Source organism: Felis catus, chromosome B3 (assembly GCF_018350175.1).
Source record: "Felis catus isolate Fca126 chromosome B3, F.catus_Fca126_mat1.0, whole genome shotgun sequence".
NCBI lineage: Eukaryota > Metazoa > Chordata > Mammalia > Carnivora > Felidae > Felis > Felis catus.
Window position 1 is genome coordinate 90,195,412 of NC_058373.1, and position 12,234 is coordinate 90,207,645.

The 12,234-nt window shown below is 35.4% G+C and overlaps 1 protein-coding gene across 6 annotated transcripts in view; it reads left to right on the forward strand.

Annotated features, from left to right (window-relative positions):
• The window catches only part of LRFN5 (leucine rich repeat and fibronectin type III domain containing 5), a 249,620-nt gene that overhangs the window by 120,061 nt on the left and 117,325 nt on the right, over positions 1-12,234 (forward strand). For all 6 annotated transcript variants that reach the window (XM_045059863.1, XM_023255665.2, XM_023255667.2 and 3 more), the window contains exon 2: positions 5,546-5,716. The gene's annotated coding sequence lies outside the window, so the exon portion shown is untranslated. The remainder of the gene's footprint in view (positions 1-5,545; positions 5,717-12,234) is intronic.

Genomic DNA, 12,234 nt, shown 5'->3' on the forward strand with positions numbered 1-12,234 from the left:
AAGAAGTTATCTTGTGAAAGATTTATATATTGAAGTTTTTTGTTACTATTTGGATTCTTTGGATTCTGTCATTGAAAGGAAATATTAGGGGCGCCTGGGTGGCGCAGTCGGTTAAGCGTCCGACTTCAGCCAGGTCACGATCTTGCGGTCCGTGAGTTCGAGCCCTGCGTCGGGCTCTGGGCTGATGGCTCGGAGCCTGGAGCCTGTTTCCGATTCTGTGTCTCCCTCTCTCTCAGCCCCTCCCCCGTTCATGCTCTGTCTCTCTCTGTCCCAAAAATAAATAAACGTTGAAAAAAAAATTTAAAAAAAAAGAAAGGAAATATTAGTTATGCAAAGAAAAATGCTTCACTAGCTCTACAAATTTCAGTTGGGCCTTATTTTACACTTATTTATTTTTGTATAAGAATTTTGTAACCACAACCTCGCAGATATAATTTTTATAACTAAAATCAGATTTCTTCACTAAATAAGTTATTAATTTAGTGTTTGCTTTCTATGATGAAGAATCCATTATTGTAAATTATGACTATGAAATTTAATGAGTTAATGTGTTCCTTAAAGCAATGTAGAGCCAACTCTACCTCTAGCTTCTCTCTGTCCATCCCAGGGAAGACTTTACCTTGGGTTGTATTTTATGGAATTATAGCATGACTTAAAATTATTTTCTTGAGTTGTTAACAGAAAATTACAAATGCTGTAATAAAATTTTTAGGGCACCAAGATTTATGTTTTATTTCACTGCTGAACTCTTGGTATTAGAGGAGAGGAATGATTAGTTGTTCTCATTTGCAATGTGACATTTACATTAAGCAACAAATGCTCTAGTGGTGCATTAATTTATTTATCATATGATCCTGGAGGTGTATGACAATTTGTCAACATTTGCTATAGCTGAGTATATAATACTACAATTTTATTCAGTAACACAGATGCATTTCAATATTCAACCGATGCCTCTAATTTAATTTTTAAATTAGGTTTAACGGTACTGGTGATGAGGTAAGCGTGTTTTTTGTTGTTGCTGTTGTTTTAAATTATTTATTTATTTATTTATTTATTTATTTATTTATTTATTTATTTATTTATTTTAAAATTTACATCCAAATTAGTTAGCATATAGCGTGCAACAATGATTTCAGGGCTAGATTCCTTAATGCCCCTTACCTGTTTAGCTCATCCTTCCCTCCCACAACCCCTCCAGAAACCCTCTGTTTGTTCTCCATATTTAAGTCTCTGTGTTTTTGTCCCCCTCCCTGTTTTTATATTATTTTTCCTTCCCTTCCCTTCTGTTCATGTGTTTTGTATCTTAAAGTCCTCATCTGAGTGAAGTCATATGACATTTGTCTTTCTCTGACTGACTAATTTTGCTTAGCATAATACCCTCTAGTTCCATCCACGTGGTTGCAAATGGCAAGATTTCATTCTTTTTGATTGCCAAGTAATACTCAATTGTGTGTGTGTGTGTGTGTGTGTGTGTGTGTGTGTGTGTACCACATCTTCTTTATCCATTCATCCATCCATGGACATTTGGGCTCTTTCCATACCTTGGCTCTTGTTGGTAGTGCTGCTATAAACATTGGGGTGCATGTGCCCCTTTGAAACAGCATACCTGTATCCCTTGGATAAATATCTAGTAGGCATGTTTTAATAATAGTATTTATATAAATTCCCTAAATATTTTTGCACTTAAGAAAACATTAATGTGAAACAATTTCTGATTTTTTTTAAAGTTTATTTATTTTGAGAGAGAGAGTGAGACAGAGAGAGACAGAGAGAGAGAAGTAGAGAGAGAGGGAGAGAGTGAATCCCAAGCAGACTTCAAGCATGGAGCCCATAAGGGGGCTTGATCCCATGAACCATGAGATCATGACTTGAGCCAAAATCAAGAGTCTGACGCTTAACCAACTGAGCCACCCAGGTGCCCCTGTTAATTTCCAATTTTATTCTATATTTTCTGGTCCAAATTCTTTCAACTTACTTATCTTAATAAAATAGCATTTTTAGAGTAGTCCACTGAAGACCATGGCTATATTATGCCAAATAACATATTATCATATGATTATCAGATAAGTGATTAAATTACAGTGAAGACATCTGATTCATTTATTCATATATTTCAAAACAGCTGGCTTTTTGCATCATGTAGATCCAACATCCAGATGACTAAAGGCTTAATTTTTAATCATTTTCAATACAAGGTACATATAATTAAAAACTAATGAAGAGCATCTCCCTCATGTTATTTATTTTGTACAATTGGAAGTAAGATGGAGAAAGAGAAGTAATGATGGTATATTCATAATTTTTCAAACTGGATTTTAAAATTGAAGGAAATATTGGAGATTATGTTACTGCTACTTTTAAATATCTCAAGGGTTTCTTTAGTGTTTAATATGGTAAAATTTAGGGCAACCTTAGGAAGAACGTCCTGAGGGAAACAACATTAGCACATGTCTGCAATGAATTTTAACCCATTATTGGTACTTTCAGCTGTATGATACCTTGTGATAATTACAAGTTGTTGTAATATTGTTTTCATGTTAAGAGAGAAAGTTGAGTAGTGTGGTCACTGCTATGATTCCAATCCAGGCTCATAAGACTTTAAAGTACTACCTTTATTGATAGTGAGATTTGAATCAAAGTGTATGTTCAGACAACTGAAGAACACTTAACAAAGACATTGTAGAGGGGAAGAAAATACCATTAGGAGCTTAAAGGGGTCATGATTCTGTTTTGAAAAAAGAATTCCCTATTAACTTTCCGAGTTTTTCCTGTGTTTCCTGAGTTCTTTCAGAGTTTAGTGTTGGCATCCAAGATAATTGTTGGAGGAAGAACCATATTTCTCGGGAATACATGTACATAAACAATAACAGTTGCCAAATTTTCTAAAACTGTGGAAGAAGGCCAACATAGCAACAACTTGGAACTGAGAAAGTGATCAGAATTTCTTATAAGATGTTTTATTTCAAGATATCAAGTAGAAAGGGAAATCTTAGTAAGATCACCCTAGAAAATTGCAGTATTAGAATACCAATCTAAAAAGCTACTATTTTTAGCATTGCACTGACCAAAATATATGGACTAAAAAAACCCAGTACCTTGTTTGTGTTTCTTTACTATAGAATCCTATAATGGTTTTCTGAAATCTTCACTTACATCATCAGATATAAGAGCATTGATTTGGGGGCACCTGGGTGACTCAGTCGGTTAAACATCAGACTTTGGCTCAGGTCATGATCTCAAGGTTCATGAGTTTGAGCCCCTCATGGGGTGGTCTTGATCCCTGTTTCAGGTGAGCACCACCTTAGGTGAGCTCAAGCCCTGCTTTGGGTGAGCCCCGCTTCTCTCTCTCTCTCCCTCTCTGCCCCTTGTGGGGCTCTCTCTCTCTTTTGCTTCCTCTCTCTCTCTCTCTCTCTCTCTCTCTCTCTCTCTCTCTCTCTCTCAAAAAAAGCATCTCTATCCTTACTTATCATAGCAGTGTATAAGGATATGTATTTACTTCATTTGATTCTTGGCAGAACTGGTTTAGATAATACATGCTTTTGGGCAGGTGGCACATAGTAACTGCCTAATAAAAGGTATTGTAATAAAAGGGAAAATGTTATCATTAATAAATGATGTAACCATACATAAAAATAACTTTAGATGATTGGGATTTAGATAGGATTGAGCAGTGGCTATACTCTTCATACTAAAACGAGGACATGGAAATCCTGTTGATCATCAGTCTTTTTTTTGTTGTTAGTATAATAATTGGAGGTATTTATATTTTGCTCTTGCTTTGTACCACCTCTTTACTACAGAGAGGGAACATACTCAGAATTTCAATAATAGGCTTCTTGGCCTAAACATTTTACTTCTAGGAATTTATTATAAATGTATTCACTAATATGTGTGCATGCATAGATGTCTATGGACATTGATTATATCATTTTATAATATAATTCTGGAAACTTCCTAATTTTGAATTGGGACACAGTGTGAGCAGATTATATTGTATGCATATGATTGATACAGATAGAATGGATAGTGTTGTTGATAGAAAATAGGAGTGATCTTCATGGTGTATGAATAAAAGGAATGGAGCAAAACAAGGTATAATATATATGTATAAAAATACACACACACTCACATTTACATATGCATAAAATATTTCTGAGGGGATGCTCTGAAATTTGAAATTTGTTTCTTCTATTGGGTATATGTCTTGCTTTGGAGGGGGATTTGCTTTTGGATTTCCTGTATTTTTATCATGCATATAAAATGTAAAAATTAGTCTAAAATATTCATGGAAGGAAATAAATAAGGCAAACAATAGCTGTCTCAGGGTGGTTGGCATATGATTGATTTATATTCATGTGTGTGAGTGGTATGTCTGAGTTATTCTCTAATTCTATAAGACACATCTTTAGTAACAAATATAAATTTTAAAAAGATAGTGTTGGTTGGCAGATTCATAAAGGTGATTTGAAGTAAACTATAATTTACTTTCATCCCATTTTACCATTAATCTATGCATTGATTTTTAGCATTTCTGAGTGATTTCAATGTAAACTGTAAGCCGTAGCTCTACTTTTTTTTAAGTCCTAATTATCAGCTATCTCAGGACAATATAATCACCCTGTTCAATTTTAACTTTGTAAGATTTTTCACACATTTTTACAAATTGAGACAGCAGAAGCAATAAACTAAACCTGAATTGTCTTTGTGTCATTTTATATGGTTCTTATTAATACCCTTTGGAATTGTATTATTCCTCACTTGTGCTTCTCCAGACAAAATAAGTGATAGCTTATGGAAAATTACAATGCCTTTCTTCATTTCAAAAACACTTTCAAAAATTCAGTCCATTCCTACATTAAAAATTATTGTGTTTGAATATTAATTGACATTACTATGTAGATTTTAGGGGAAAGAAAGTTAAATATTGTATCTCATAGAGCAGGGCCAGTTATTATTTAGGTTAACATGGGACCCTCAGCAGTAGGTAGAAATCAGCAATCTTTTGATATGAGGGTGAAATACAAGAGGCACATTTGAGTTTTCCTCCATAGACACATGTGTTTCAATAGTAGATCTTCTCTATTGACGAAAATACAGGCATCACAACGTAAGACCATTAGTTGCGTGAGGAAGGGATTTAGGAGCTTCATTCACTGCTATGTCTCCAGGTTCAGGTGCCTGGTACATATACTAGATGATGGTTAAACCTTTGTTGACATTTGTCATTTTTTTAACATTAGCCTGCAAGTTGAACTAATTGCAATATAAAGAAAATTGAGCTATATAGCTTTTGTTTAAACTGTCTTCAATCGTGAGATAAGAAAACTACAGATGAAAACCAGAATGCTGACCTCTCTGTTGGTATCAGAATGTATTGCACGTTCCCCCACAAAGCCTTATTATGCAAATCTATTTAAGTTCTATTTAGTGATATTCCTGATACACTTTGAGATTGATCACACAGTTAGCAGCAGCTTTATTTTTCAAAGATGCTTTATAAACATATTTTGATACACTCTTTTTGTGCTTGTCTCCTTTGAAGACTCCCTGTAACCACTCAGCCAGGTGTTGGGAAGATGTGTAGTAGCTGAGCACCCTTCTGACACTCTCCTCAGAATCAGCTTGGAGATGCTTTCACCCTGTCCGTCTTCTTCAGCAGCCAGGCAGAGTGCTGACTCCTTCACAGCAGTGAGGAACTCTTCTGGCTTCAGAAGTAAGTAGACTGCATTCAGTTTGATCATTGCCAGTGGTTTTAAAAACACTTAGAGGAGGCTAACTGGAAGTCTTGCAAATTAGTATACAAATTAAAACCAACATTGTTCATCACTAACTTTCGCACTTCTATTTTGAGTTCTGTCTTTCTGAAGATACAGTTACTCCTTTTCATGTTGACAATCTGTATCTTTATGGGATTTTCTGCTATCTTTTTCAGGATTGTTTCATATGATTATCATGATTTATATTTGCAGCTTTGAGGCTTAGACAGGGGAAAGATTAAAATAATAATGTTTGCACAGGAGCAAATGGATTCAGAATGACCAAGTATTTTATTAAAGTTGCCTGGCTAATGAATTATGAATATGGGATAACATCTCTTGTCTTTTGAGTCTTAAATATCAAGTGCCTTTTCCGTGACTGTGATGTCCAGTGGTATATGGAGGGTAAGAGACTGGTGCAGAAAATGACACTTCTCTTGATTGGTTGGTTTATTGAGTGACATCTTCTCTGAGTCATTGAAGGAGAGTTTATGGCAGCTTATAAATACGCATACTAAAAAAATAAAAGAGAAGTCACAGGCAGGGAAATGGATTGAACTTGGGACATGAACAGTGTACAAGATGCATAATGTAATATATTATACACTACCCCAAAACAAATTCCCAGCTGCATATTTATCTTTGGGCTTCTTAATTACTGGGTATATCAGATAAATACATCAATTACGTGATTGTTTATGTTTATAGGATTTGAAAAGTAAAAGTGTTATCTTGGAAAATGCTCAGAATCTGGTGGTTCGTACTTGCAATCCTATTACTTAGCCATTTTTTTTAGTTTACTTGGTTTAAATTTGACATACTTCTTTTTTCTCTTCTCCCAAATTCTTTATGTAGGCATCCCTTACTTCTTTTAGGGATATATTTGTGTCAAAATGTCACCACATAGAAAATGATTATGAGTGCACTTTTCTAGACAGTAAAAGTTTGATTTCACCTGGATTGTTTATTGTGATTAGGTGCTTAGCAATTAAAACTTCCTCAGAGAGAATGGGTAGAAAATACTTAATAACCTTAGTTTCATTTTACAACATCTTACAGCTTTAGTATGCCAGCAACAGATAGGTCTGTGTTCTTGAAGGAACAGAGAGACTGTTGTTACAAATTTATTTCTGAATCATGGTGCTACCTACCGCATAGTTAAAACAGGCACTCGGTATGTCGCTAGTGTACTCAAAGTGATGTAGATGGACTACTTTTAAGATGTAAACAGAAAGGATATATTAGGTTATATTGAAGTTAATTCATTATAACTATATAGCATAAAATGATGAGTCTCAGCATGTAGAAGATAGATTATGAATCATTATTTTAGTGTAGGTTTTTTCTATGCATATTTTATTACCTTGTACTCTTTTTGTGCATCATTTATTCATTTATCTTAAAAATTGCTTTTGTTATTTTTGTCCTTGAGCTTTTTATTAAATAAAGAGACTTGAGGAAGACATTCCAGATTTTGCAGATTTTGCTCTTTTTAAAGAAATGGAGGACCCCAACTAAGCTTGAGTTGATTTCACATATTTTGAAGATATGGAGATATATAAGGTTTGTTTCTTAAAGGCAACCCCTCAAGAACCTACAGAGATTTTATATGCCCAAACAATAAACTAGAAAATTAATAAATTTTTGCTTTCCACAGATAAAGCTGACTTTTTCTAAATGAAACATCTGACTTTTGAAAGCTGTTAGCATGGGAAAGATTTACTGACATAGATTCTCTAGTGTACATCACAAGACTTAGAGAATTCAAATACATTTTCATTTACTAATGGCTATAATCAAGGCCAAAGAATTTATTTAATTAACCTGGCAATAGAAGGCTAAACAGAAATAATTTATATGTTGAGAAGGACTCTTCTGAGTTAATGCTTAATTCAATTTTTAAATTACTAGTCCATTAGTCTGTAGAAGTGGAACCTCCTTTTCCCTTTCTGTTTTTTTTTTCTTTGGAGTAACATTAGGCTGAAAGTCTTGCATGGAATTAATCACCCTGAAAAAAAGAGAAAGTAAATACATTCCTAATTAGGTTCTTCAAATTTCAAATAGCTCATTGAAAATTCATAGCACATCCATTAAAATCCCTTTAAAAATAAATGGAATACTGGGAACTTTCTTAAGGGAAGTAAAGCATGGTGAAGTAGTAAAATAATGAGGCAATGGAGTATCTATTCGTTACTAGTGTAGGACGGTTGAAGTGGTAGTGGTTGTTATGATGGTTATTTTTCTTTTTTTTTTTTTAATTTTTTTTTCAACGTTTATTTTTTTTTTTGGGACAGAGAGAGACAGAGCATGAACGGGGGAGGGGCAGAGAGAGAGGGAGACACAGAATCAGAAACAGGCTCCAGGCTCCGAGCCATCAGCCCAGAGCCTGACGCAGGGCTCGAACTCACGGACTGCGAGATTGTGACCTGGCTGAAGTCGGACGCTTAACCGACTGCGCCACCCAGGCGCCCCATGATGGTTATTTTTCAATTAGCCTTGGCCAGTAAGATAGTACTTTTGTCTCTTTCTACTGTTCTTTCTTGTTTAACTAAAGCTCTGTGATCAATTTAAATAATAAACAATAATATCTGAACAGGAGCTGTGCTTGCCTGTCTAAATATGTACACAAGTATATGTACATCTGAAGATCATTTACTATATACATGGTAGTAATGATAATCACTCCACAAGGGTAATATGCATTCTAAATATTCTAAGTATTCTTACTGGCATTAAATATAATATTTAAAAGACTTCTATTTTTTTAGAAACAAATTTCCCTATGTTTAAGACTTGCACATTATCAACTCTGATCACATTGACAGTGCCTTAGCCAATTAATCATTTATCAATATAAATAATAACAATAGTAATAATCAATATATTATCATTTGAAACCTTCCAGTACTTTTTAATAAACATGAATATATTGGATTCTTCTTTTATCTCTATGAGGTAGTTTAAGAAATTATATAGGTTCTCAACCAGATAGATTTTCTTTTACACATGAAACCATTAGTTATATATCAGGTTCAATAACCCTGAAAGGTAGAGCAAAGAAGAAACATGTTAAATCATGCAGTGCTCATTTTTAAAAGAAATGAGAATAGGGACGCCTGGGTGGCTTAGTCAGTTAAGTGTCCAACTTCAGCTCAGGTCATGATCTCATGGCTTGTGAGTTTCAGCCCTCCATCAGGCTCTGTGCCGACAGCTCGGAGCCTGGAGCCTCCTTCGGATTCTGAGTCTCCTTCTCTCTGCCCCTTCCCCAGCTCACACTCTGTCTCTTTCTCTCTTAAAAATAAATAAACATTAAAAAATGTTTTTAAAAAGAAGGGAGAATAAAATTCTTAGAGGAAACTTTATAATGACTCTCACAAATATATGCTTTCAGTGACAGTCAGTTCCAAATTAATATATCTAAGTGCTTTAAATTTAACATGTTGCTAACTAAGCTCTTGGTCATCTTCCCAAATACTATTTTTGACATTGTTTTTCTTAAGGATTTTATTTAAATTCAAGTTAGTCAGTGTAATATTAGTTTCAGGGATAGAATTTAGTGATTCATTACTTGCATATAACACCCAGTGCTCATCCCAACAAGTACTCTCCTTGATGCTCATCCCCCATTTAGCCCACCCCCCACCCACCTCCCTTCTAGCAACCCTCAATTTTTTTCCTATACTTATTCTTTCTGATATTCTTGAGTTCAGTAAATGTCATCATCGTATACCAGAAAAAATAGGAATCATCTTCTAACCTTTCCCCCTTCATTCCACAAATTCCATCACCTAATATGGTCAAATTTACTTACAAAAAATTTCTTGAATTTATCCATTTGTCTCCGTTTGGGACCATTAGTACCTTGGTCCCAACTACCATAGTGTGTCTCCTGGGCCTACTCCAGAGGCTTCCTAAATTATCTGCTCACATCCACCAAGCCTCAATTCTGTCTATTCTTCATAGCTAGCCAGAGAGAGTATTACAAACTATAAAATTGACATGACATACCTCTCAAAAGACCATTGCTCAAAATATAGGCAAAATTCCTTATGGCTTACTATGTTCAAACGGCTTAGCACTTTTCTAAATGTCCCCAGCTCATCTCACACTGCACTCCTCTTCTTTCCTGCGTTCCAGCCAGAGTGGCCTTTCCGTCCTTCTTCCGCATCATGTGACCTCCCACCTAAGTCTTCGAGAGTGGTCCTTTCTTCCTCAGCAGATCACCACTCCCAGTTCCTTTTTGCCTAGTATCTCAACACAGTATTCAGTTCCTGAAGGAAGCCTTTTGTTGTTCTGCCGGACCACATCATCTCATTATTATATGGTGCCACAGCAATGCATAACTGAAATTCATTACAGTTTTGTGTCTCTTTGTGCAGTTATCTAATATTGACCTCCCTTTCAGATTGTAAGCACTGTAAGGTCATGATCCATGTCCATTTTGCTCATCGTGGAAACCTCTCTTTATTTTTTAGGCGCTATGAACATGGGCCTAGAGCCCCTCTCCCCAACCATCCCGACCATGGGGGTTTCAAGGACATCAACTGGAATAGAATTTTTAAGTATCAACTGTTAGATCTCTTTGTTTTTGTGTTTTCCTGTTGTCAAATTTGATCTAGTTTTATGGCAGGCTCACCATTCTCAGTGGGTGTTTATTCTGGTGCTCTTATATTGCTACTTTCTCTTCTTCTTAGTCTTGACTGTATTCCTCAGGGTCTTGTTTTCTGATAGGTGATGAATGAAGACCCTGGTTTGCTGTTATGAAGTGGGAACAAATGAATCCAATTGGAGTTTTTGTTTAAAAATAATTATAGATCAGTAGGAGAGATAAGGGTATTGCAATGCAGAAATAACTACCCTAAGATAACTAGTGATGGAAAGCTACAAATAGCCATGTGAGCTTAGTGGAAAAAGATGTTTTTCCATCTGAGATTATGCAAATATGCTGCTTATTATAGGTAGAATTTCAGCCTCAGTGATAGGTTTCAACTTTGGACTATCAAAGTTGTTGTTAATGTGCCGATGTGTTGTCTCACTTAGGTAAAAATTCCAGAAGCTAGAGAGATAATGCACAGTTCTCCCAAAAGCCCTTAAGTACTGACACCAAAACTAAAAATGTCTTAGCTGGCAATACTTGATGTAGAAAGGTCACTGCTCTCTCTGCCTACTGTTAGTTTTGGCTCTGTGGGTTGCTAATACTATAGTACTTACTGTCAAGTGTCCTGGGATGAGTTCTGAATAAATGCTTTGCTTTAGGAGACAATGATTACTTTACATTTAGGACCAGGAGGGGTTGATGTCATGTGGAGAGTACTCCTGACACCTGACATTAGATGCATGGCAACAATCTTCACTGCAGAGTGTTGGCATGAAACTCATTAGAAAAAAAACAATAAGTACAGACTCAACCTAAGTTATTATCCCAGTTATTGTGATGAACACCCTGTTTCATTGACTATGCAGCTAACCTCCCTTATATCACTGTGGGCTGCACTAGGGATATTTTAACATATGCTATGGGTAGACTGAGGCACCTGCCATTAATATTAAAAACAGTGTGGGAGACTTTACAGGAAAAAAATTGGGGGTACAGAGACTTCTTTTAGAGAAAAATCTGCAATTTACCATAGCAAGAAACTCACAGACTAGAAGAATCAGTGTAGGCTACATTGATCATACACACTAACTTAACATTTCTAATGACTTACCATATGGAAGGAAAAGCACTATGAAATTACAGAAGCATCAGTTACATGGAAGGATGTGTGAAAAAATCAGGGACTTGTAGATCTATCATTGCTAGCTGAAAACATTAATAATATAAGAAAACCTAGAGACTTGATTTTGAAAAGTGCTAACTTAGATAACACAGTTAAATTAGATTATGTTGTTTTGACACAGAAGTATTTAACATCTAGACTTTTGGACAACTTCAGTGGTGTTGAAGATATTTTATCACCCAGAAGGGATAAGTAAAACACACCATTTGGGGATGGTGACAAGCAGGCGGTGACATATATATGGGTTAGTCTCAAAAAACAATCTTTTCCATCATCCTTGATTACATAGGTAAAGCTGGATGGTGACTGTAATTTGGCAGGTGGTAGCTCAAACTCGTTTGTTTAATTAACCTTCCTTTGGACCATCAGGAATACTCAAGATGTACTTACTTGACATAAAAAATGCATCCCCCTCTGTTTTTATGCAAACAGTCAGGCACATGCAATTTGACAACTGAGGTAAAAGCTTTGTTGCTGAGGTGAAAGCAACTTTTTTGAGGTGACTGTTCCTCTTAGTGTCAGACAATTCTAAATCCATAATAAGAATCTGGCTTTCTTTTTGATCACTTGCATGTAGATCTAGATTACTGTTCTAAAGCCTGAAGTTTTAACAGATTGTTTAATATCTGAAAAATAAATAACCTTGTAATACCTGCTTACTTATTTATGTCTTGAAGACATAATTCCATTACAAG